This window comes from Notolepis coatsorum (assembly GCF_963971535.1).
Source record: "Notolepis coatsorum genome assembly, chromosome: 9".
Lineage (NCBI taxonomy): Eukaryota > Metazoa > Chordata > Actinopteri > Aulopiformes > Paralepididae > Notolepis > Notolepis coatsorum.
The window spans coordinates 147,212,510-147,236,500 of NC_140173.1; the positions used below are offsets into that span (position 1 = coordinate 147,212,510).

Genomic DNA, 23,991 nt, shown 5'->3' on the forward strand with positions numbered 1-23,991 from the left:
GGCCAGATCCCGATCACGTGATCGGATCCGGACATCCCTACTGCATATAATAATTTTTACATATCTGTAGACACTATATCTATCTATATTTGTACATATGCATGCAAGTACATGCAATGCAAGCCGAACGCCGAATATGGCATTATTTCACCGACAGTCAGGGCAAGCCTACGTACACGGCTAAGCCCGTCTGTAGTGTGTGTTAAAGATGTTTTATTGGCGGCCGGGTAGCGCAGCGGACGTCTGTCTACCACCACAGAGCCAGTGGGATCGAATCCGGCTGTGGTGCCTCCGGATTGGCCGACCGTCCATACTAACACAATTGGCAGTGTTAAAGGGTGGGAAGCCGGCATGGGTGGGTCCTGGTCGTTGTAAAACAGCGACTCCTACAGTTCAGTCGGGGCGCCTGCACAGCAAGGGAAAGACCTGGGGGAGGTAGTGTGACCTTCCACACGTTACACTCTCCCCAGTGAAAGTCCGCGCTGCCAGGTGAAAAGAAGCGGTGGGCTGGCTACACATGTGTCGGAGAAAGCATGTGATAGTCTCCGCCCTTCCAGACCGACGGTAGGGGGTAGAGTGAGCAACGACCAGGAAGGGGATTGGGAATTGGCATAACGACTAACATTGGGATGGGAGAAAAACGGAAAAAGAAGGGGGGAAAAGATTATTCAAATAATGTTTTTTAATAATAATAATAACTATTTTATAGCACCATTTATACAGATTACAGCTCAAAGTGCTTTACACAAAAAGCAAAAGGATAATAAAAAAAAATATATTATAATAATAGCTAAATTAGACGGTAAACAATAAGAAAAAAAGAAAAAAATAGGGATGTCCGATATTATCGGCCGATATTGGCATTAAAATGTGAAAAATCGAAAAATATCGGTATCGGTTTTCCAAACAAAAATCTTTTTTCATTTTTTTTTTAACATTTCTATAACCTTTATTTACCCAGGCAAGCAAGTAAGAACAAATTCTGATTTTATTATTTATTATTAACGGGAAACCCTGCATATATCGGTATCGGTTGATATCGGTATCGGAAATTAAGAGTTGGACAATATCGGTATAGGTAAAAAAAGCCAATATCGAGCATCCCTAGAAAATAACAGTAAAATAAGACTTTTAAAAAATAACAAATAAAATGGTAAAAACGATAATAAAATATGTATGTAAAAATTATAGAAATAAAGAAAAATAAGACAATAAAATAAAGAAATGAATTCATTTAAAAGCTAGTTTAAAAAGGTATGTTTTGAGCTGTATTTTAAAACCATGCAGACCAATGATGATCGCCGACAGAAACGCAAAAACGCATTCAAGGAACCCAAAGAGTGCCGGGTTAACGAATGTGATGATGAGATAACATAATACCACGCAATCAAGTCAAGTCGTTTATTTTGTGACAAGCGAACCCTAACCCTGCAAACTCAGTAAGAAATTGAACAGGGCCCCCTGTGGTTATCAAGAATGGTATAGAATATCAATATCTTTCAAGGTATTGTATGGAAGTTAGAGGTTCCAGTATTGTGACGACATGAGTCCTTTTCCGCTGTTTGCTTCATACTGGCCTGCCTGCTTCCACCACAAACAACACAATAACCGCCTGTGTGAAACAGAATGGCTCAGATTTCACCTCCATGCTACTTAGGCTAGGATACATCTCACTGTGGTCATTGTGGACCCCTATTAAGTTATAGGGGTGGGGGGGGGGGGGATCAATACAGCTGTATATTGTGATATTTAGCATGCCGATATAGAATAGAAGTACTTTATTGATCCTGGGGGAAATTCAGCACTACAGATCGCCCACAGTAAACATTTAAGTATAGTCAAAAATCTGAAATCACGAATAACAATAAAATACAGTCAGGGATATATATTCTGAGATATGTATATGTATATATATTAGGGCTGTCTTAAATACTTCGAAGCTTCGTTCGATGGCACAAGCTTCGAACATAAAAAAAAAATCAAAGTTTAAAAAATTTTTAATTAAAAATAAATTTTCAAAAAAAAAATTCAACTTTTTTTTTTCAACATTTTCTTTTTTCTTTTTCTTTTTACTTCGGTGTGTGTGTGTGTATGTATGTGTGTGCATGGGGCCATTGGGTGGGGCCGGGGGACAAATACACTGGAGGAAAGTAACTCAGCTCAGCACTGCCCAAATTATATCATCACTATTGCCTGTTTGAAGGATATCATCCTTGTTACAAAGGGTCAGATTAAACCGAATATATATATTTATTGCCTGAGATCCCATGTATAATATTTGTATATCGTTTGATATCCCTTGTATATTCTTTGTACATATATACGGAATGTCCCTTTAGTCTACAGGACAGACCATAATATTCGTTCTCCTATTGGAAGCGATCCCCTGGCGCCAATGCCTTACCCCCTAGAGCAGGCCTGTACAGTGCGAGATATATATCGCACGTGCTACAGCAACAGCGGTCTGTGCGATGGATGGATTTACTTCAGTAGCACTGGTGCGATAGGGATTCGGTTCATATAGATACTCTTATTTTGAAAATCCTGTAGCGGGTCTCATTTCTGCCCACGCGCAGCTCCAGCTAGGCTCCGAAAGCTAGCAACGTTCAGGTGCATATGATAATCTTATTTTGAAAAAACTCTTGTGACAACTCGACGAGTCATATCCGCCCTATCCGTGCGCCTTCTGCAAGCAGAGCAGCGCGTTGGTCGGTTGCTGCATTAACACAGCAGTGCGCCTACACGTCCCGAAATAAGTCCGTGGTGGGTTTTTTTTCTCGCAACGGGTCAAATGCATCTACATGCTTTGCACCGTCGCCATTCCTTTATGCGCACATCGCCCGAAATTAACGTTTATGTACCATTACAATCACTACAACGTTAGCAAGCTAACAAGCTAATCCTGATCACAGGCAGAGCCAGCAGACACAGTGTGGACTGGGAAATGGGGGGGGCACTCTCTCCCCTTCCCTGTGTGTGTGTGCGTGCGTGCGTTTGGAAAGATGATGAAGTCACTAGTCAGGACAGGAGTATATTATAGTAAACTGAGGATGGACAGATAATGTTGATATTCAAATAAACAAGTTTCGAGAGGAGTGGAAGTTTGAAGACAGACTAGACTACAATATGATGCGGGGGTGGTGAGTTGAAACAGTGTGTGTGAATGAATGAATGAAAACTTTATTTAACAGATTGCAGAATGGGTACAGTACGGCTCAATACACACAATTGTTAAGGGGATGCAGACCTGAGAAAGACGTTTGTCTTGTTTACATCAGGGTCCCCCATTGTGTGTGTGTGTGTGTGTGTGTGTGTCCCAACCGACCCCACTTCTATGTTTCAATAAATTATTTGCATTTAAAACTATTAACGCTGACTCATTCCTTCAGTCCACTCAAAATTATGCTAATATTCCTTATGTTGTTTATGATATTAATTGAAAATAGCATATGAGAGTATCATAGTAATAATAACACATGGCGATATACTAAATGACAGCCAAACATGGCACTGCAACTAAATAACACAAATACAATAGGCACATTTGTGACTGTTACAAATATAACACGTTTTATACTTGTGCTACAAGATTTTGGCCTGTGCTACAAAACTATCAACCTCTGTAGCACCAGTGCTATGTGCAAAAAAAGTTAACGTACAGCCCTGCCCTAGAGCTGACTTCAAAGGTACCGACGAGATATGTCTGTACATGCCCAGCTTCTGCCCATGAATACGGCTACCGAGGTACGAATGGCACTATTTGTCCACCGTACGTATAAATATGACCAGCAAATACAGAACTTCCTCTTCAGTTCGCCTTCAGTTCAGTCTGGTTCAGTTACCGAGTAAAGCCTCACCCACTACGCAACGTGTGGTGCAGAGTAGGGCTCGCATTGCCCCAAGATAGAGCCTCGTGTTATCCTAGTACGTTGGTTTAACGTATCGTTCTCTATTTATTAGTAAAGCCTTCATTACGAGTCAAAGACCACGTGAAGTGAGTAATTGTGTGTCTACAATAGAGCACTTATTACCGCGTGCTAATAAGGATAGTAACGTCAAGTTCAACCGTGGACTACCGCGCACCACGGAGGATTTACACCCCGCCAGCGGTGCCACTTCCCGGCAAGGATTATTATTCTTCATTGCTTTGACCAAGCTGCTGGAGCAGAGAACCGCCTACCCCGCTGCTACTGTGGGATCTACACCTGCCCGTGAAGACATCACTCAAGCCCGTCTCTGTCGTACCAGAGACTCCACGGCTTTCACCTACGCGGCACGCACCCTGGGACCAGGCTGCATTCCCCGCTGACCCAGGGGTGATATCGCCTCCGTGAACCATTGACTTGCATAGAGCTTTGCCCCCCCCTGCTGGCTTACAACCGGTAGTACACCCCTTTCCCAGAATATCCCTAGATCTAATTACTTCATATTCATTATTGATTTGCCTGCACATTCTTTGCCTTATAAGCGCATCTAAAGTGAACAAAGTATATAATGTAATACTATTTTGATTTTGAGTGGAAACCTGTTATTGTGGAAGTGTTGTCATCTAATATACCTTTGTACGGTATTGGCCAGTAATGTACAAGACGGTAGTGATTTAATGATATCAATACTTGATTAATACAGTCAGGGAATTGTACCCCTCAGTTACAATCCTCAAACACATATACACCACCTACACGCCTATTCTCAGTCCTTGCCCCACAATGGTGGAATGAACTACCCACCCCAGTTAGGACAGCCGAATCCCGTCCAATCTTTCGCCGTCGACTAAAGACGCACTTCTTCAACCATTATCTGAAATCAAATTAAAAAAATTTAATTAAAAAAATCTAACCCTAACTAACCTTACTGTCATGCTGCACTTGTCCTAATAAACTAACCTACACTGTAACACGCAACACTTTGATGAATATTGTTATCATACTCAGCTGATAGAGTTGTATCCTTCCTGATGACCTGTCGTACAGAACTTGTAAGTCGCTTTGGATAAAAGAGTCAGCTAAATGACTAAATGTAAATGTGAATGTAAATGCCTTGTAGAATTCCACACATAAGAAAGAAAGATACTGGGATGAATAAACAAAATAGGAAATAAAATGTAGAAATGCATGCAATACATAAATAAATATGAATCTCCATATATGAAATAGAACATTTAGATAAGGTGCTACTGAGATGTTTTGGTGAGTTCTTTGTTTTTTTGTGGAAGTAGCCCTTCTTAAAAATGCATGAACATTCACTGATAATTGGTCTGTAGTAGAGTCTACAAGGTCTACATTGCCGGACCTTGTAGACTGACATAATTCTGTGCATAGTTTAGTCTACACAGGCCATATTTCAAATAATCAAAATCTTACTTCATTCATCTTAAACATTCTTGATTTGGGGGATTGGTAGTTCCCATGAAATCTGAAGTTGTTCAAACGACAACAGCGATCCACCTTGAATTAAATCACACAGCCGTGTTGGCTGTGTCACAGTCACGAAAGGGGCTACTTAATTCATTAATCCAATCCACTTTATTTATAGAGCACATTTAAAAACAACAAAGTTTACCAAAGTGCTGTACAAGTCCCACAACATAAGATAAAAAAAAAAAAAAAAAAAAAATGTTAATTAATAAAAAAAAGAAATTAATTCGAAGCTTCGAATTAAAATCAAAGCTCGGCCCCGAAGCTTCGATTGCCAAAAAGAAATTCGAAGGTCAGCCCTAATATATATACAAAAACTAAAAGGAGAATACCTTCAAGGGAAAGAAGGGACCGCACACTCCTCCACACTGCTTCCTCAGGCTGAGGAAGCAGCCTCAGGCTGAGGAAGCAGACAGCGAAACGCGTTGTGCAACTGCAACAATAAAAAAGCAAAAACCAGTCCTGAGGAGTGTGCGGTCCCTTCTTTCCCTTGAAGGTATTCTCCTTTTAGTTTTTATATATCTCTCTTGCGCTGACCTGCACCTCCAGTCGGGGTCCAACCAGATGTGCACGAGTCTTATTTAGTTTAAATGTATATATATACACATTCTAAAATGTATACGCAATATTAAATGGCAATATTAAAGGTAATAAATCACATTATTACATGGCGTTTTCACATTCACCGAAATGCTTGCTTGTGATTGGTCAATAGCGCGCGTCAGAGGTCCGATATTACACAATAATGACCGCTGTGGGACAATAATGACCGCTGTGCGCAGCTGTTCGCAATCAAGCCCACCCCAGTGCAATCAGACACTGCCGGCTGCCGGGGAAGCTGCTGGGGGGCGGAGCGACGAGCACTCAGCGGAGCCAGAACCAGTGTTGCGAGTCGATGTAAAATGAATTAGGTATATTGTTAGTAAGTTAGCCATGTAATAAGCGGGATAATGTATAGCTATACTCGATCATTGTCGCAAAATAATTGACCTTCACTGACGTTTAAAACACCTCGCCGAGGCGGCTCGGTATTTTAAACTCTGTGTCGGTCAATTATTTTGCGACAATGACCTCGTAGCTATACATTATCCCTTACACAATATATTGCAATATTATAATATTATTGTGACTCTAGTTAGTATGTGAAGATATGGCATCATGTGGGGCCTCTAGTGGTTCCCCTGACCTCCACTAGGGGTGGGAATCACCAGAGGCCTCACGATACGATAGTATTGCGATACTAAATAAATATATTGCGATATGCTGAGTATTGCGATATATATTGCGATTGATTACCTTTTTTCAACTGCAAAGTAAAACTTTGTCAACATGTTTTATCTAATAAAATAAAGTTTTCAGTCTGTTCGTCTCACTTCAATCATTTTTATTGCAGAACATGGTATTTTCTCAAGCAGACAGATGTCAACACTGTAATCTGTGTTGTATGTACCTGACAAACTGAACTGTTTGTATTACAGTCATATTCCAACTTAACTGAATGCACATGTGTGTGTGTGAGCAGGTTACTGAACTGACTAGCATAAATAAAAAATAAAATACTAATTTAATCAGATTAATGACTTTATTCAAATTGAGGATTTAGTTTGAGGATATTTATTAATACAAAAAAAACGTAAGGTTTAAAAAGTTTAAAATAAAAAATTATAAAATATTTTTAATAATTATTAAAAACAAAGGTTCGAACGTCCGTTCGAATAAACCCTGACGAAGTTCGAAGCCCAAAAACAGGCTTCGGGGAAACAGCTCTACTAGCAGTATGAGGCAGAGCCGGAGACCTCTGACAGCAGGTTAGAACTGACTAGCAGTATGAGGCAGAGTCGAGACCTCTGACAGCAGGTTAGTAAACTGACTAGCAGTATGAGGCAGAGTCGAGACCTCTGACAGCAGGTTAGTAAACTGACTAGCAGTATGAGGCAGAGTCGAGACCTCTGACAGCAGGTTAGTAAACTGACTAGCAGTATGAGGCAGAGCCGGAGACCTCTGACAGCAGGTTAGTAAACTGACTAGCAGTATGAGGCAGAGTCGGAGACCTCTGACAGCAGGTTAGTAAACTGACTAGCAGTATGAGCGAGAGGCAGAGCCGGAGAGACCCTCTGCAACTGAACCTCGAGCTGCTCTTCTCTCTGCCGACAATAAACGTAGATCATTCACCTCCATCGCTCTCTCTCTCTCCATCGCTCCTGCACTTTAAAAGATCATCAAAACACGTGCAACACTATTTATTGCAGGGAGTAGAGTTTGAACTTCATCAAGAAGGTCTTCCTCACCCTTGCATTAGGCTACTCGTACAGCGTTTTCTGCAGGTTACAACAGGTTAGATTTAAGACCTTTTTAATACCACTTAAGAGCTCAATTTAATACCAATTTAATACCATATATAAGCTATCGCCAGACGCACCAAGCTCCCGGTAGCCTCGCAAAAAAACAACGACTTGAATAGAAAAACATTTCATATAGCCTAATGTAATATTATTTAATCTCCCGACAGCCAGACTGCCCCCCCCCCCCCCCCCCAAAACTGTTCAATACCTTTTAAAGGCCTTAAATTGGGAATTATGAATTTCAGACTTTTTAATACCCTGCAGCAGAGACCCACCATGTTGTAGGCTTTAAGCTGTAGCAGGTTTTTGGTTTAATCGATCTGACCAGCCAAGAGTCACGCTTAGGTTACTCCTCCTCCTATAGTCATATCAGCCAAGAAACGCATCTATGAAAAGGTCTGCAGTCCATGCACCACGGTAAACAAACATTTAGGCCTGTTACTTAGTAAGGAAATTCTATACTTTTAAGGTATTGATCGAATTGCTTCAATACTATTGAGTATCAAAAAATGCTGTGGTATCAAAATGTGGTAGTTAATGTCATCAGTGTCAGGGAGCCAATCAGCATGTTTGTACCAAGATATAACATTTCTTTCTGTTCAACCACAACAAGCCATCGTCCTAAATGTAACAACGCCTCTGATTGGCTGACACAGCAGCACACGGCACATAAATTACAGGGTATCTGCGGGTTTCAACAAGATACATTTAAGACTTTTTAAGACCTTTTTTTATAGGCTACTACTTAGAGAAAAACTTAATACTTTGGAATGCTGCTGATCCAATGCTGAAAAAAATCTCCATCTCTGCTTATTTTTTAAGCAAACTACAAAAGAAATCTCATATCCAAAAAGCAGTAGATAGATAAATAGGTCTATAATATACATGCATGTATGCATTTGGTTATGTGGGTGTGTAGGTAGGTGGTTATGTATTATTATGTACGCAGTATATATGCATGTATGTAAATGGCTGCTTTTTTTATATAGCGCTTTTATCCAAAGCGCTTTACAATTTGTTATTCACATTTTACCCGTTCACTCACACATTCACACCAACGGCGGAGGCAACCATGCAAGGGGCCAACCTGCTCATCGGGAGCAATTAGGGGTTAAGTGTCTTGCTCAAGGATCGACACTGACCGACAATAAATCAAAATGACACCATTCACCATCGTACCCTATAATAACAGCATTGCATCAACCGGTTTTAATAAACAAACAGAAACAGTAGCATGTGCATCTTTTAGATCAATTACGCTATTAAAATTAGGCTGCCTCTAAATATAAAAATTTATTAAATAAGAATGGTTTGCTTCAATAAAAAAATATATATATATTATATACAATATATTTTTTTCGACTCAGACATGAAAATCGAATGTGGAGACTGGCACGACTATTCCAAAATTAGAATATTCTAACTCGTCCCTCAGTGTTTCCCATTAATTACCTAGACTGTGGCGGCCCCCCACAGTCTAAAATAGTCCCGCCAGTTGTATAATGAACCAACGTTTTTTTGTATTAAAAAAGAATAATAATAATAATATTTTTATTTTTTACTATTTTTTTTAATATAAAGTTTGCCAATAGGGATGTATCAGTAGTATTGGCAGTGGTAGTAGTCGTAATAGTAATCCACCATATTTTTTTATTTTCTAAAAAAATATAACAGGTAACCACTTTTGCTTAATTTCTTTGATGGCTCAAATGTCTGCTCTAGTCCAGTGGTTCCCAAACCTCTCCTCGAGACACCCCAGCCGTACCATGTATTTGTTAAATTCCACCACCAGCACACCTGATTCAACTAATAAAGGGCTTGTTAAGTTGAATCAGGTGTGCTGGTGGTGGAATTTAACAAATACATTGAACGGCTGGGGTGCTTTGAGGAGAGGATTGGGAAGCACTAGTCTAGTCGATTTTGTGTTTTGAGCACAAAGTTCGTCATAGATCTAGCCTCTTTATTTTGATCTCAAAGTGCACCAGATTGATGCATTTAACTTTAAAATGTACCAAAAAGGCGGTCAGGTGGCGTAGCGGAGATTGCGCTCATCACCAATGCAGAAGATGCTGGGTTCGAGCCCAGCTCTCGGCGTTGCCACCAGCTTGGCTGGCCGTTCACACTAATATAATTGGCAGTATTAGGGGGTGGGGAAGCTGGCGGGTGGGAATCTGGCGTTGTGGACAGCGACGCCTACAGGTCAGGTCTCGGCGCTTGCTAAGCGGGGCAGGACTTGGTGGAGATAGCGTGCCCTCCCACGCGTTACACTTCACCAATGAGAGTCCTCGCTGCCAAGTGAAAAGACGTCACTGGCTGTCGGCGCACGTCTCGGAGGAAGCGTGCGATCGACTCGGGACGCCCTTGTACCGACTCGTAGGAGAACATGCATACAGCAGCCAGGTAGGGGAGGGGGGGAATTGGCACAACGACTAATTGGGACGGGGAGAAAATCTGAGAAATCAGAAACAGAAAAAGAAAAGAAAATTACCAAAAAAAACAAGTTCCGGGGGGGGGGCATGTCCCCGGACCCCCCTAGAGGGTCGGAGGTGCACCCCCCATAGTCTCTGAAAATCCTGTTGGAAACACTATCCCTAGTATGTATGTTTGTATTTACACATATCTTTTGAATGTATTACTGGTCTTTTTTTTAACAATATGTATATTTTATTTTACAAAATAGGGGAAGTTCTCTATAAGCCTCTAGCCTTCTAAACTTCTTCTACACAATATGGTTATGTATTTTGTTTCCTTTTGTTTAACTATTTATGTGTTAATAAATAAATAAATAAATAAATAAATAAATAAATAAATAAATAAATAAATAAATACAAAATACAAATTTCATGACGATACTTTCATGACCGTTGAACTGACCCCCACATTATTTTTTTTTTTTATACCTGTGCAAATTAAATTCAAGACATTTTAATACCTTTTAAGGCCTTAAATTGAGAATTATGAATGTAAGACTTTTAAATAATACCCAGCAGATACCCTGAATTAGTAAAGTAAGTATAATTTTGGTATCATCAGTATCGAATCCCTGGTCGAAAAAGTTCAAACGATACCCAGCCTTGCTACATGTAGGCTGCTGTGAAAATAATACAACCCCCCCCCCCCCCCCCCCCTGAGATAATTGAAGTGTCTCTTATCTCTTACTAGAGTCCAGTACACAACGAGCCATGATTAAATACCAAATAGCTGGGAAACATTAGCTAATAGCTAGCTAGTAAACCCACCTCACAAAAAAAAGACAAAGTCTGAACGTGGTGACGCCGATACTCACTCTCGCCCCCGTCAGTGAGTCACTGTTTCACTGACCTCTAACCTTTGCCTTGCTCTTAAAAATAAACTCTCAGGGGGCCTATTTAAACACACACCTCTCTATTTTAAGTGCACAGATCTCTCGAGAGCAGCAGACAGGTGCCCGCTACGGTTAGATGTCCAGCGTCTGCCTCGACAACCTTTATACAGTCAACCAATCAATCACAAATTTATGTATAGGCTTATAGCATAATTACCCTACACAGCTGCAATGCAATGCGCTTAACAAACAAGGCAAAGAAAGCTATTTAAAAGACGTAATAACAAGTCATGATAGCCTGCATAACATGTACGAATATATTAAGATTAAAGTGGGTTAATAAAAGATACAATCTGAAAAAAATTAAAAAGCTGTTTTGCTTTCTTTACCACTAATATCAGCTGAGGGGCAACGTTAGCCAGATCACCCAGTTAGCCGGATAACACCAAAAAAAACGCATGAAGATGTTGATTATTTGAAACGAGGACAGTGTAGACTCAACCACACAAACAATTTAATTGAATTAGGCACGCTGTTACGTGGTTGAGTCTACATGGTCCTCATTGCCGGGGTAGGTACAGGATATAGTTGGCTGGCAGATCTGGTTCGGGTCCTAAATGAGTAATAATGACGCACTTTAGATTAGGGCTGGGCGATATAACGATAACGATAAATATCGCGATATATTTTAATAATCGATATCGAAATTAAAAAAAAATCGAAAAATCTTTTCTTTTTTTTTTTTTTTTTACCTGCAACAGGGCAGTTTTAAAACCAGAGACAGTGGACAGACTTGTCTTTCTTGCCTGCAACTTAAAGTAATGGCTGTGCTTGTCCAAATGACAATACTGACCAAATTCAGATTTCTTTTTCTCTTGTCCATTTATTTTGTTTGCTTTCTAATTTAAAATACATTTTGAAACAGTCTGTACACACAGTAGGCTATGTGTGCTAGCAGAACTAGACTCCAGTCACGAGTCACAGTGCACATGTGCGGTGGTTTGTCCACCAAAAAAGCGCCAAAAGATCGAAAATAAACTAGCAGAGCCAGAACTGTTCAACTCCTCTGGAGCCACAGCCAGCAGAGAAGCCGGTTTACTTTAGCTTTTAAACCAGCTGCAGCCTGAGAACTGGAGTGTGAGGGGATGTAACACTAAAGATGGCGGCAATGACAAAGAATTGCTGCAAAATAAACATACATCTGTTAAAAGAAAAAAAAAATGTATACTTATAACAATTCGATAATTATCGATATCAAGAAATAAAATAAAATTATCATATCGTTATCGCGATATGATTTTTTTCCATATCGCCCAGCCCTACTTTAGATATTTGAATGCGCATGCGTGCCTATTTAACGGCGATAACATTTTCCACGCTGTACCGAAGACCATTGGCTGTACGTGTACTAAGGCTGTCCCCGAAGCCTGTTTTTGGGATTCGAACTTCGTCAGGGTTTTATAAAATAAAATAAATTCAGTTATAATTTTTTTTTTTTTTTTTTATATCCTCAAACTAAATCCTCAATTTGAATAAAGTAATTAATCTGATTAAATGAGTCTCTTTTTTATTAAATCAACTTTCTTTAATGAATATAAAAAAATATTTAATACTATAATATTAGTGTAGCCTAATCTTTATCTGCAACTGTGAAGAAAAACCACATTGGTTCAAACAGAATGAATAGACACATAAGAAACATAAAAAAAAAATTATAATTAAAAGAAAAATTTGTAAAAATTAAAAATTCGAATTTTTATTTAGAATTTGAATGTTAACATAACGAACGAACGTTCGAACGTTCGAACATTCGGGCTCAGCCTTAGTACGTGGCTTCACGGCGATAGCGTCAAACCTGTAGCTGTGTCAAGCTCGCTTAATTAAGCTTAAATGAGACTTCCTGTGGAGATGTTTTGCCTTCAAACTATAGCGCCTGCCAATTGTTTATTTCCCATTACATTAATTCCATTCGTTTCACCAAATTCACATCAGCTAGTTCAGTCACTCCCGCTGCCTCAACAGAGCAAAAAACAAACAGCTCACACCCTGGCTTTCCACCTGTTGGACCTGTTGCCCGCGGGCAGGCGTTACAGGTGCATCGGAGCCAGAACAAACAGGCTCAGAGACAGTTTCTTCCCCAGAGCCATCACCACCTTGAACTCTATTATGCAACATCCCTCCTTCCACACTGTGCAACATCCTACCCCTCAAGTGCAATATCCACAGTGCAATACCCACCCACTACCGGCTGACATATACAGTATTGTAACACTGTTTTATTGTATAGTATTTTATGTTTCTCTTTTATTACTTGTGATTTTATAATTGCTTCCACTACTGCACCTTAAGTTTGAGTCCCAAATATCGTTGCTTGTATGCAAATATGACAATAAAGTACAATCTAATCTAATCACTCAATGACAGATTTCGCCGTGAAGCCACGTACAGCCAGCCAGTGATCTTCGGACGTTTTGACGTTAGGCACGCATGCTCATTCAAATAAAAAGATACATAAGAAAGTGCGCCATTATTACTCATCTACAACCCGAACCTAATCCGCCAGCCGACTATATCCTGTACCTACACCTGACGGATGAGGACCGTGTAGAGTCTGTAGACTCAACCACTAAATGACGTGCCAATTCCACAAAATTGTGTGTGCTCGAGTCTACATGGTCCTCAATTGTAACAATAGAGATCTTAGTTAACACTTTGATTGCCTAAGGCTAAATTCATGATATACCATAGGTTGCCAGCTCTATTTGTCTATGTAGAAGTTCCCCTTCTTTGCAGGGCTATAACTTTTTTAATTCTATTGCTAAATTGCCATTATTAGGGCCCATTCAATGTCCTATATATATATTGTTCAGGGTGTAGCAACGTTAAACTTTTTCATTCACATATTCATACTAAAATATGATCTAAAGTATAAGTATGTTTTCATCTCTTTCTGCAGCTTTCTCCAGAACGTGATTTATAGCCCCAAATGCATTATAGTGATGATCAAATACAGTTTGATAGCAATCGGCGCGATATAAAAAAATCCAACTGGACGTACTTCTGGAAGTTACTACACATCATCTGATGTTGACCGGATGGGCGGGGGATCGTTTATAATTCCGTGGGCAGCGTTATACCATTCATCTAATGTGGGTCAAATGTTCATCATAGCAGTTAGTATCGTACACATTGAAAAATAACGCTGAATCTTACCGTATCTTCCTCGCGCCGTTGGGCGATGAGCGTGGAACAGACATTTTCCTATTATGGGATATAGAAATATCCGGTCCATTTCCAGATTGTATAATAATATACGTCCAAATCATGTTGTTTTTTCGAGTTATTTCCACCGATCGATGTTCACTGTGTGAAGACGGAGTCTCTCTAACACTAGCGAGTGCCCGGACCCCATATGGAGTGAGTCCTACCGGGTTAAAGGTAACATCCGTTTTTTCGATCTGCCACCAGATGGCGGTCTTGAACCGCTAGAGGATTGAGAGGAGATCACACTTGTGTCTAAGGCCCCCGGAAAGGAAATATGATTCCGATCACTGATTTTTGAAATATTGATATCAAAGACGAGTTACGGCGTCTTCGGCAACTTGAGCATGGCGGGGAAGGACGCCTAAAAGCGTCTTCCGGCAGTTAAAGTGTTAATGCACCTTCAAATAATTTGTCAAATTAAATATAAATGTTTGGTTCTTTTGCATGTCTTGTATACATATCACCTGGTTCATTATGAACAACAACTGGACAATATGAACCAGGGAAGTTGGATCAACCTCAAGATTACCTGCTTTCCGAGACCCACTCTCTGGGTGTCAAGTAATGATTCCAAACCAAAGGGACAAAACTCACACCAAGCTTACAGTCTAACATAGTCTCATCTGTCCTGTATTACTGGACGATTAGTGAGTGTACTTGAACAATATTGTCTAGGATCTCAGCCTATCTGTACCTGGTTGACTTTAAAGTGCACACAGCCCCCTTCTTTTTTTAACGTTAGACTAGATTAAAATGTATTGTCATCATACAGCACAAGTACAGTACAACGAAAAGAAGTTTGGCATCCAACCAGAGTGCAAAGGTAGCAGTAAAGTGCGATAGTAATATACAATGTATGGTGATTAAACTGGGTATAAAATATATGAATTAGTACTACTGACTCTGAGTATAGTGCTAATCAGATGTATGTACACAGAGTTGTAGTATTAATATGTACAGTGATACAGGTATAAAGACACTATGGCAGTATTAAAGTCATACTGACCTTTTTATTTTTTTATAAATAAATTAAAAAAATCTAACCCTAACTAACCCTACTGTCATGCACTTGTCCTAATAAACTAACCTACACTATAGCACTCAACACTTTGATGAACATTGTTGCTCAGCTGATAGAGTTGTGCCCTTCCTGATGACTTGTCGTACAGAACTTGTAAGTCGCTTTGGATAATCAGCTAAATGACTAAATGTAAATGTGCCCAGCACGCCAGCAGCGTAACTAGTAAGAGTAGGTAAGGTATGTACTACAGATAGATATAATATCTACAGATGTGTAAAAAGGATTATATGCAGGCATATACAGACAGATGTGGATAGATAGATATTATACACGGTAAGAATAATATATATATATGTGCAGTTATATATTATATGTACTGCATATATATATATATATATATATATATATATATATATATATATATACACACACTACAGTATATACAGCATTATTGTACATGCTATCATACAGTTATATGGGTTATATGCAGGTGTATAAGTAGGTATAGAAGGATTATATGGAGCCTGGAGGTATATTCAGATATATATATATATATATATATATATATATATATATATATATATATATATATATATATATATATATATACAGGGAGCGAAATTTACTTTTTGACTCACCGGCCAGTGGCGGGTAGATGGGAAGAGTCTACCCGCCAAGCATATTTCTTACCTGCCAATATATATTTTATATATACAAATTTTTTTTAAATAAAATATATATTATATAATCATACTTGTAGTTGTATTATCTGCGAGACATCGCCACCACGCAATAAGTCAAAATGCTTGCTATCTGCAAACAGCTCCACTGTCTGTTTTGGCTGTGTTGCTCTTCTAGAAAAATAATCCTTTCAGGGTTGCCTATTGAAATACTGTACACTTTCCTACTGTACACTTTCCTGATAATTGAAATGGGGGACCCTGATGTAAACAAGACGAAAGTCTTTCTCTGGTCTGCATCCCCTTAACAATTGTGTGTATTGAGCTGTACTGTATTGTACCCATTCTGCAATCTGTTAATAAAGTTTTCAATCAATCAATCAATCACACCTCCAGTACAGAAACATTGTTTGAGTTTGCGTGTCAGGTCAGGTAGACCATTGATTGACAGTAGAGTCTGCCAATTACATAACATCGCTTGCACTCCGGTGCTGCAGCTGGACCCATTGCCCACCTCTGCTGTTGATAACGCTAGCCAAGTTATTATACACACAGATACACAGTGGGCCAGTGACTTTGGTGTAGGGGTGTAACAATGCATCGATCCTAAGGGGGAAATTCAACTGCATCGATTTGAAAATGTTAGAATAGATTATCGCAATTTTAATGTGTACACGTTATGTTATTGTCATGTCCGTTACAGCCAACACACCGACATACGCTACTGCATCAACGTTATGATTAACAAAGCAAGGCATTCGTTTTGTTGCATTAACGTTATATTACTATTGCTATCGATAAATCTAGGTGTTCTAAAATCTATTGCTATTGGTAAGAGAGACTATAATAAGTTGGTGTCTCGGAAAACGAGAGCCCTGATCGCGGAGTTTCAGGAAGTAAACAAGAAAAATGAGAGCTTCCGATTGGTCATTTGCTTTATTTCCCATGAAACCAGTCACTTCACTCTACTGTGATTGGACCGTTGGCTTGAGTGCAATGTGGGACTTGTAGTTTTTTAACGATCTCGCAGCGGAGGAAAAAAAAGACGAGAGAGGCTATAATCTGTATTCGCACAGCGTGCGCGTAATTGATTTTTACCGTTCGCATACAAATATTTTTAGGGGCCTGCTTATGAACTACACGTCTACACGCCACACGGCGGGCAGCCCTCTAAGTGTCATGCGCCAAAGGTAAAAACAGACCGCCCCTGGCGGGCGGCGGGCTTTAGTTTCGGTCCCTGTATATATATATATATATATATGCAGTACATATAATATATAACTATATATGGTATATATATACAGCACTATTATACATGCCATCATACAGAGTTATATGCAGGTGTATAAGTAGGTATATAGAAGGATAATCTGCAGGTGTATTCAGACAGATATGGATATATATGCGGCACATATACATGTATATAACTGTATATATAATACAGTAGGGCTGGGCGATAAAACGATAACGATAACTATCGCGATAAATTATTTCCTCGAAATAAACATGAAACGTGGTCGCAAAGTTTCGATATATCGATTTTCCAAGCTTGGATATGAACACACGCACTAACAACCAATCAGTGAAGGAGATGGCCGATAGCGGAAGGAGACCCGGAAGGAGGCGCGGAGGTAGGACGCAGTAAACAAGGCTGGCTATGGCTAATTAGCTTGCACGCCGCTATTTCACAGGTTACCTGCCGAGTTGGTGTGTGTTTTGAATTCTGAGGGTAACGGTTATAGTAGTGTGGGGTATACGGTGGACGCCGTTGCAATGAATTGGGCGGAACAGAGTATTTTAGGGTCATTTTTTAGTACATTGTCATGAAATACTCCGCTCGGAAACGAGGCTGGCTATGGCTAATTAGCTTGCACTGCGCTATTTCACAGGTTACCTGCCGAGTTGGTGTGTGTTTTGAATTCTGAGGGTAACTGTTATAGTAGTGTGGGGTATACGGTGGACGTCGTTGCAATGAATTGGGCGGAACAGAGTATTTTAGGGTCATTTTTTAGTACATTGTCATGAAATACTCCGCTTGCTTTGGCTAACTCCTAACGTGCGCGGACTGATGACGACATCAACTCGACTCTCGAGACATTCACAGCAGCAAAACAAGTCAGCCCGCGTATCGGCGCCGGGCATAATAAGTTAATTAAACTTGACAGACATTATATCGACGATAATTATCGATATCGAGTTATATGAGAATAATTTTATCGCGATAACGTTTTTGGTCATATCGCCCAGCCCTAAAATACAGCACTATTATTCATATTATCAGAGTTATATGGGTAGACTATAGTATGAGGTAGGTAGTGTATCATGCCTAAGATGTCAAATACATCTCCAAAAATGATACAATAACACGTCAATAGTGTCTTGTGTTGCATGCTTTCCAGTTTCCACTACTGTCATCATTATGAATTGAAAATGGGGGACCCTGTGATGTAAACAAGACGAAAGACTTTCTCTGGTCTGCATCCCCTTAAAACTTTGAATGCCCATCACGAGATATCTCAAGTTATCAGCCCGCCCCCTGAATGCCCATCACGAGGATTCTTGTTTAATTTTTTTTATTAGCAATCTGAATTCATATTTCATCAACAGAGTCTACCGTTGGTAAACCTGCCCCGCCAGGCGCTTAGATGTGAAAAAGCGCCCCCTATCGTCTCCCAGATGGTAATGCACCATTTTGGATTGGACTCAATGAAAATGGATGAGAAAAAAAAACTCCGGAATCCACATTTTACTTCTCACGCATGTAACCGGAGCCTATCAGATTCATTGTGGACCCTCAGCACAGCGTGTAATATGTGTTTTACAGTATACGCGTTGGATCAATAAAAGGATCGATTTTTGGAATGGCGATCAGGAATTGGAATAATCCATTTGGATACCATCTGATCTCAGGTAAGGAATCTATTTTACCAGTCTTAGGATAATCAGACCTGTTTTCACAGAGATATAAGCTTTTCCCCTATATGTGATATGGCTGTTTGACTGTAAGAGCGATCAGGAACTAAGAGAATCGATTTTCAGCTCGTGGCACCAGCGTGCATACGTACACATATACTATCGATAATCTAGCGTTTATTTGAAAACTATTCATAAATAGGCCGAAAAATGACAACGTTCTAGAATATTACAGTACAGGGCGATTATCATGGAATCTTTTTTTTCCCTTGAAAACGAGGGCTTTTCAAAATGCTATAACACGGAAATGAACCAATAAAAAAACAATCCGCTTCGACAATGTTGACTGGAAATGAGTCATTGATAAACGACGGGCAGATTAGACACATAGCCATAATTTAAAACATAGATTAGGCGATATTAATGCTAACATTGAAGTGGATGGTGGGCATTCAAGCACTAAATGTGCGCCCCCTGCTGGGCACTGAAAGTGTTAACAATTGTGTTTTGATTGATAGATTGAAAATTGTATCAACAGATTGCAGAAGAATGGGTACAATACAGTACAGCTCAATGCACACACTTGCGTCTTGTTTACATCAGGGTCCCCCCATTTTCAATGCATCATAATTGTGTGTGTACAGTGTGTGTATTGAGCTGTACTGTACCCATTCTGCAATCTGTCCATTAAAGTGTTCAATCAATCAATCAAACTGTGTATCGAGCCACCACAGCAGCCAACCATAGACCCTGTGTGTGGGGTAAAGGTGAGAGTTCAGTAACATGGGCATTGGGCAACAGGAAAGCACCACTAGCCAAAATAAATAGATAGCAAACAACAGACAACTGAGCTTGGAGTTGGTTCACGAGAAAAAAGCAACATGAGGAGCTATACATGTGGTCTCTCTCCCTGACAGGTTACAAAAGCCACTGGAGCCCCCCCAACCACCTCCAATGTACAGTCTCCCCCCCACCCAACCTCCTCCAATGTACAGTGTCCACGTCAAATATATATACTCTCTTTTCTGGACTCTTTTTGTATCACAAACAGTACTGTATTTGCAAATCTGGTATGTCATAAATGTATAGATGTAGCAGTACTGTCTATCTGTATGTCATGATGAATTGAAAATGGGGGACCCTGATGATGTAAACAAGACGAAAGTCTTTCTCTGGTCTGCTGCATCCCCTTAACAATTGTGTGTATCGAGCCGTACTGTATTGTACCCATTCTGCAATCTGTTCATACAGTTTTCAATCAATCAATCAAGTCGTTGGGCACCTTATGGCACACAGCTCAGCTAAACACAGTGACATTGAGTTCTTCTGTAGCCCAGCAGCTAACAGTTAGCAGCGACCAGCTACTCAGTGTGTGTCAGCAGTAGAGAACAACACACACATTAGCAACAACCACAAGAAGACCACTGTCTGTGGTGACACTACTTCACGGATCATGTGTCAGTCAGAAGAGCAGGTTCATCTCGTCTGGCTCCCCAGCTAGCTTAGCTTAGCTTGAGCCCCAACTTGCTGTGAAGCTGTTGATGATGTGTTAGCTTAGATGCTAACTAGCTAACTTAGCTAACTTAGTACTAACCGTTACCCACCTAATAACGCAAACCGAACAAAAACCCAAAAGCCTCCACAGTTATTATAGCTAACGTTGCCCGTGTTTTATTAATCTTGACAGAGTCGCAAATTAATGAGCCCATTTGTATAAACACCGGCAATGTAGTTAGTAGTAGTAAAGTTTACCTTCTTCAGAGCCAGAGTCGGTGGGAGCTAGCTGCTGTTAGCTACACACTGCTGCCGACGTGACGCGGCTCGTGACGCGTCTCGCGACGTGTTGTTTACGGTTGTAGCCACGTGACTGGCTGCGTCGTAGCAGCAAATCATCGACAGGCGCGTTGACCCTTTCACTCAGTCATAGATATATATAGAACACTATAGAACACTCAGCTACTGATAACATTAATGTCTATGGTGCATGTACTATTTAAATAACCATGGGTTGCTCAATTCTTTACCGATTTTCAAACGGTACCATGGCAAGGTACCCATGTACATGTCAAAATACTTCCCAAAGGTCAGTGAATACCACGATCACAACACCAGAGGGAGCTCCACAAATCATGTTAAACCCAGATTCGGCTCAAACAAGGGACTAAACACGTTTCGCAATTATGCCACATCAATGTGGAACGCCCTACCCAAAGCTGTAAAGGAATGTGAATCACTACCCACTTTCAAAAACACTCTCAAAAAACACCTACGGGAGACTGCTATTCGAAACTGGCCCCTGTAAATGTCCTAACCCAACCCCCTCCAATGTACAGTAAATTACCAAGTATGGTTTTGTCAATATTCCAATGTACAGTGTTGCTTGTACAGTTGTACAGTGTCCCCCACCCACCCCTCCTACCCAACCTCCTCCAATGTACAGTTTCTACGTTAAATGTATATACTTCTTTTCTGGACTCTTTTCGTATCACAAACAGTACTGTATTTGCAAATCTGGTATGTCATAAATGTATAGATGTAGCAGTACTGTCTATCTGTATGTCGTTACGATGAATTGAAAATTGGGGACCCTGATGTAAACAAGACGAAAGTCTTTCTCTGGTCTGCATCCCCTTAACAATTGTATGTATTGAGCTGTACTGTACTGTACCCATTCTGCAATCTGTTAATAAAGTTTTCAATCAATCAATCAAGGTTGGTTTGCTATAAACATCAAAGATGTAGTTATGATACTGCATACTTATAAAATGTTTTTTTTTAAAGATGTTTTTTTACAAACCGCTTGAATCATAGCCATGTTAATAATGTTTGTAATAAACCAAACCGTTTGTAAATCCGTCAATATTTCAGCGAGTTATGAGTATTTTTGTCTGTGCAGATCACTCACCCTCCAACAGCTACCATAGAACGTAACAGAAAGGCTGACTGGGGCAAGATGGCGGCGGTTCAGTGACGCTGGTGACTCCGCCTTAAGCTATCTAGTGTTCTATATATCTATGCTTTCACTACCACACTACAGAAGGTTCTTCTTCTTCTTGTGAATTTCCGGCAGTTCTCTTCTCCTTCTACTTTACCGCCATCTACTGGAATCCTTCATCCCCTACATTGTCCAATGGAGTGCAGCTAATGCTGCTACTTCCTGACTGAGCCCCCCTCTGCAAGACACTCCTTGCCCCCTGCGGGCTCATTCTGTGGACTTGTTGGTCACTCACACCCCCCTTATCCAATTCCCTAACCACCTCCTCCCATTTCAGACCTTCCATGCCCAAATGTTGAACCGCTATCCTAACAATCATCTTTATTCTTGCCCTTAATCACTGCCGTAGTATTAACTACCCCTGCCACGAAGGCCACAATACTAAATTTCTCCTCCCACACCCTCTCTCTCCTCCTGCTCTACCCTCTCTGCCAAATGCCCTTCTCCAAACCCCTGCACCCTATCTCGACTTCCCTGTCCTACCCTCCTAGCCGCCTCTGCATACGATAACTTACCCTCCCTTCTCACTCTCTGAACCACAGCCTCCCTCTTCATCACCTCATCACACCCCCTAAACGCTACACTATGCTCCCCTCCACAACTACAACACCTCAGCTTCACTCCCTCTCCACACTTCCCATAGTCATGCTCCCCGCCACACCTAGCACACCTCTGTTTCTTCCTACATGTGACGTAATGGCTATATGCCCAAACTCCTGGCACCTGTAACACCTCAGAGGACCCAGAACAAACTCCCTAACCCTATACACCATATACCCTACAAACACCTCACTTGGAACAACCTCACCTTCAAACTTAATCACTACCGTCTCTGTCTCTATCCTATCTGCTCCCCTCTTCATCCTTTCTGCACTCTTAACTCTCCCATTACGCACGTCTCTCCTTAAATCTCCCACCAGCTGCTCTACGCTGACCTCAATTGGAATCCCAGAAATCACCCCCTTGCACCCAAGGGGGGGGTTTCTTTTTTTGGTCAAATCAGTTGTGCAATAGTCACTTTTGATGAGTTGTTTCTATACAATTCAGTTATATGACATTTAGGTATGACACAGGACTACACAAGCATTTTTAGTATAGAAATGTGTCAACAAACTAAAGCAGGGAACCACAATATTTTGCATACGAATTATGCAGAATGTAATATCATAACTGTCTATTACTTTTCTTGCAATTGAGCCAATTTTCCTTAGGTACGGTTTTGAGGTGTGTGTTCAACAGAATGTAGTATCAAAAACACATTCACAAAAAGTATGGGTTACTGAATGCTGAACTGCACTATTATAATCACTAAGCCAGACCTTACCTGTGTCCCTGTATCACTTGTCTCTGCTGCCCTTTGATACAAAAAACGTCCCTATGTTCATTTTCCTTTTTTTTGGGAATATTTCAGTTAGTCACAGCAAAAGTCACCTAGTAAAAGTGAGATAATTGACAATATCAAAACATGCTAGGGATGTACCGAATAGTTCGAAGCTTCGTTCATAATGTTGACATTCGAATTCTAAATCAACATAAAAAATTGTAAAAAAAAAAAAAAAAAATTACATTTTTATTTGCCAAGGTATGGCGAGTGCCATACCTTGCCATACCAAATGGACGCCCCTGCATTCAACCCTTTCCTCTGCCCTCATCCTCTGACCCACTCGAGCTATCTCCCCTCTCTTTCTTCCTCTTACTCCCCTTCCCCTCACTTACCTCACTCTTCTTCTCCACCTTCGTCCACCCTTCTCCCCCACTCTCCTCCCCACTACACTCCACATCGTCACCACCCGACCCCTTACCCTTTCCCTGGCTATTCTCACCCCCATCGCTGTCGTTCCTCTCCTCCTCGAGATATCTCTCCACGAGCAATGCCCACTCCTCGAAACTCCACTTGTGTATCAAGTCCTCACTGAACTTGTTCAAATCTTCGTCCACCCAAAACCCCGGATTCTCTTCCATGGGCCGGGGCCAACCACTAAAAGTAAACTTCTCATAAACTGATCTGTACGCCTCCCACCACCGCTCACTCCCCTTCGAGTCATCGATCAATCT

At 40.5% G+C, this 23,991-nt stretch overlaps 1 protein-coding gene across 1 annotated transcript in view; it reads right to left on the minus strand.

Moving 5' to 3' along the window:
* Positions 1 to 20,765, minus strand: part of klhdc3 (kelch domain containing 3) — a gene marked incomplete at its 3' end in the record, with an annotated part of 68,159 nt that extends 47,394 nt beyond the window's left edge. The window contains exon 1 of the mRNA XM_084322044.1: positions 20,694 to 20,765. The remainder of the gene's footprint in view (positions 1 to 20,693) is intronic.
* Between the last annotated feature and the right edge of the window lie 3,226 nt (positions 20,766 to 23,991).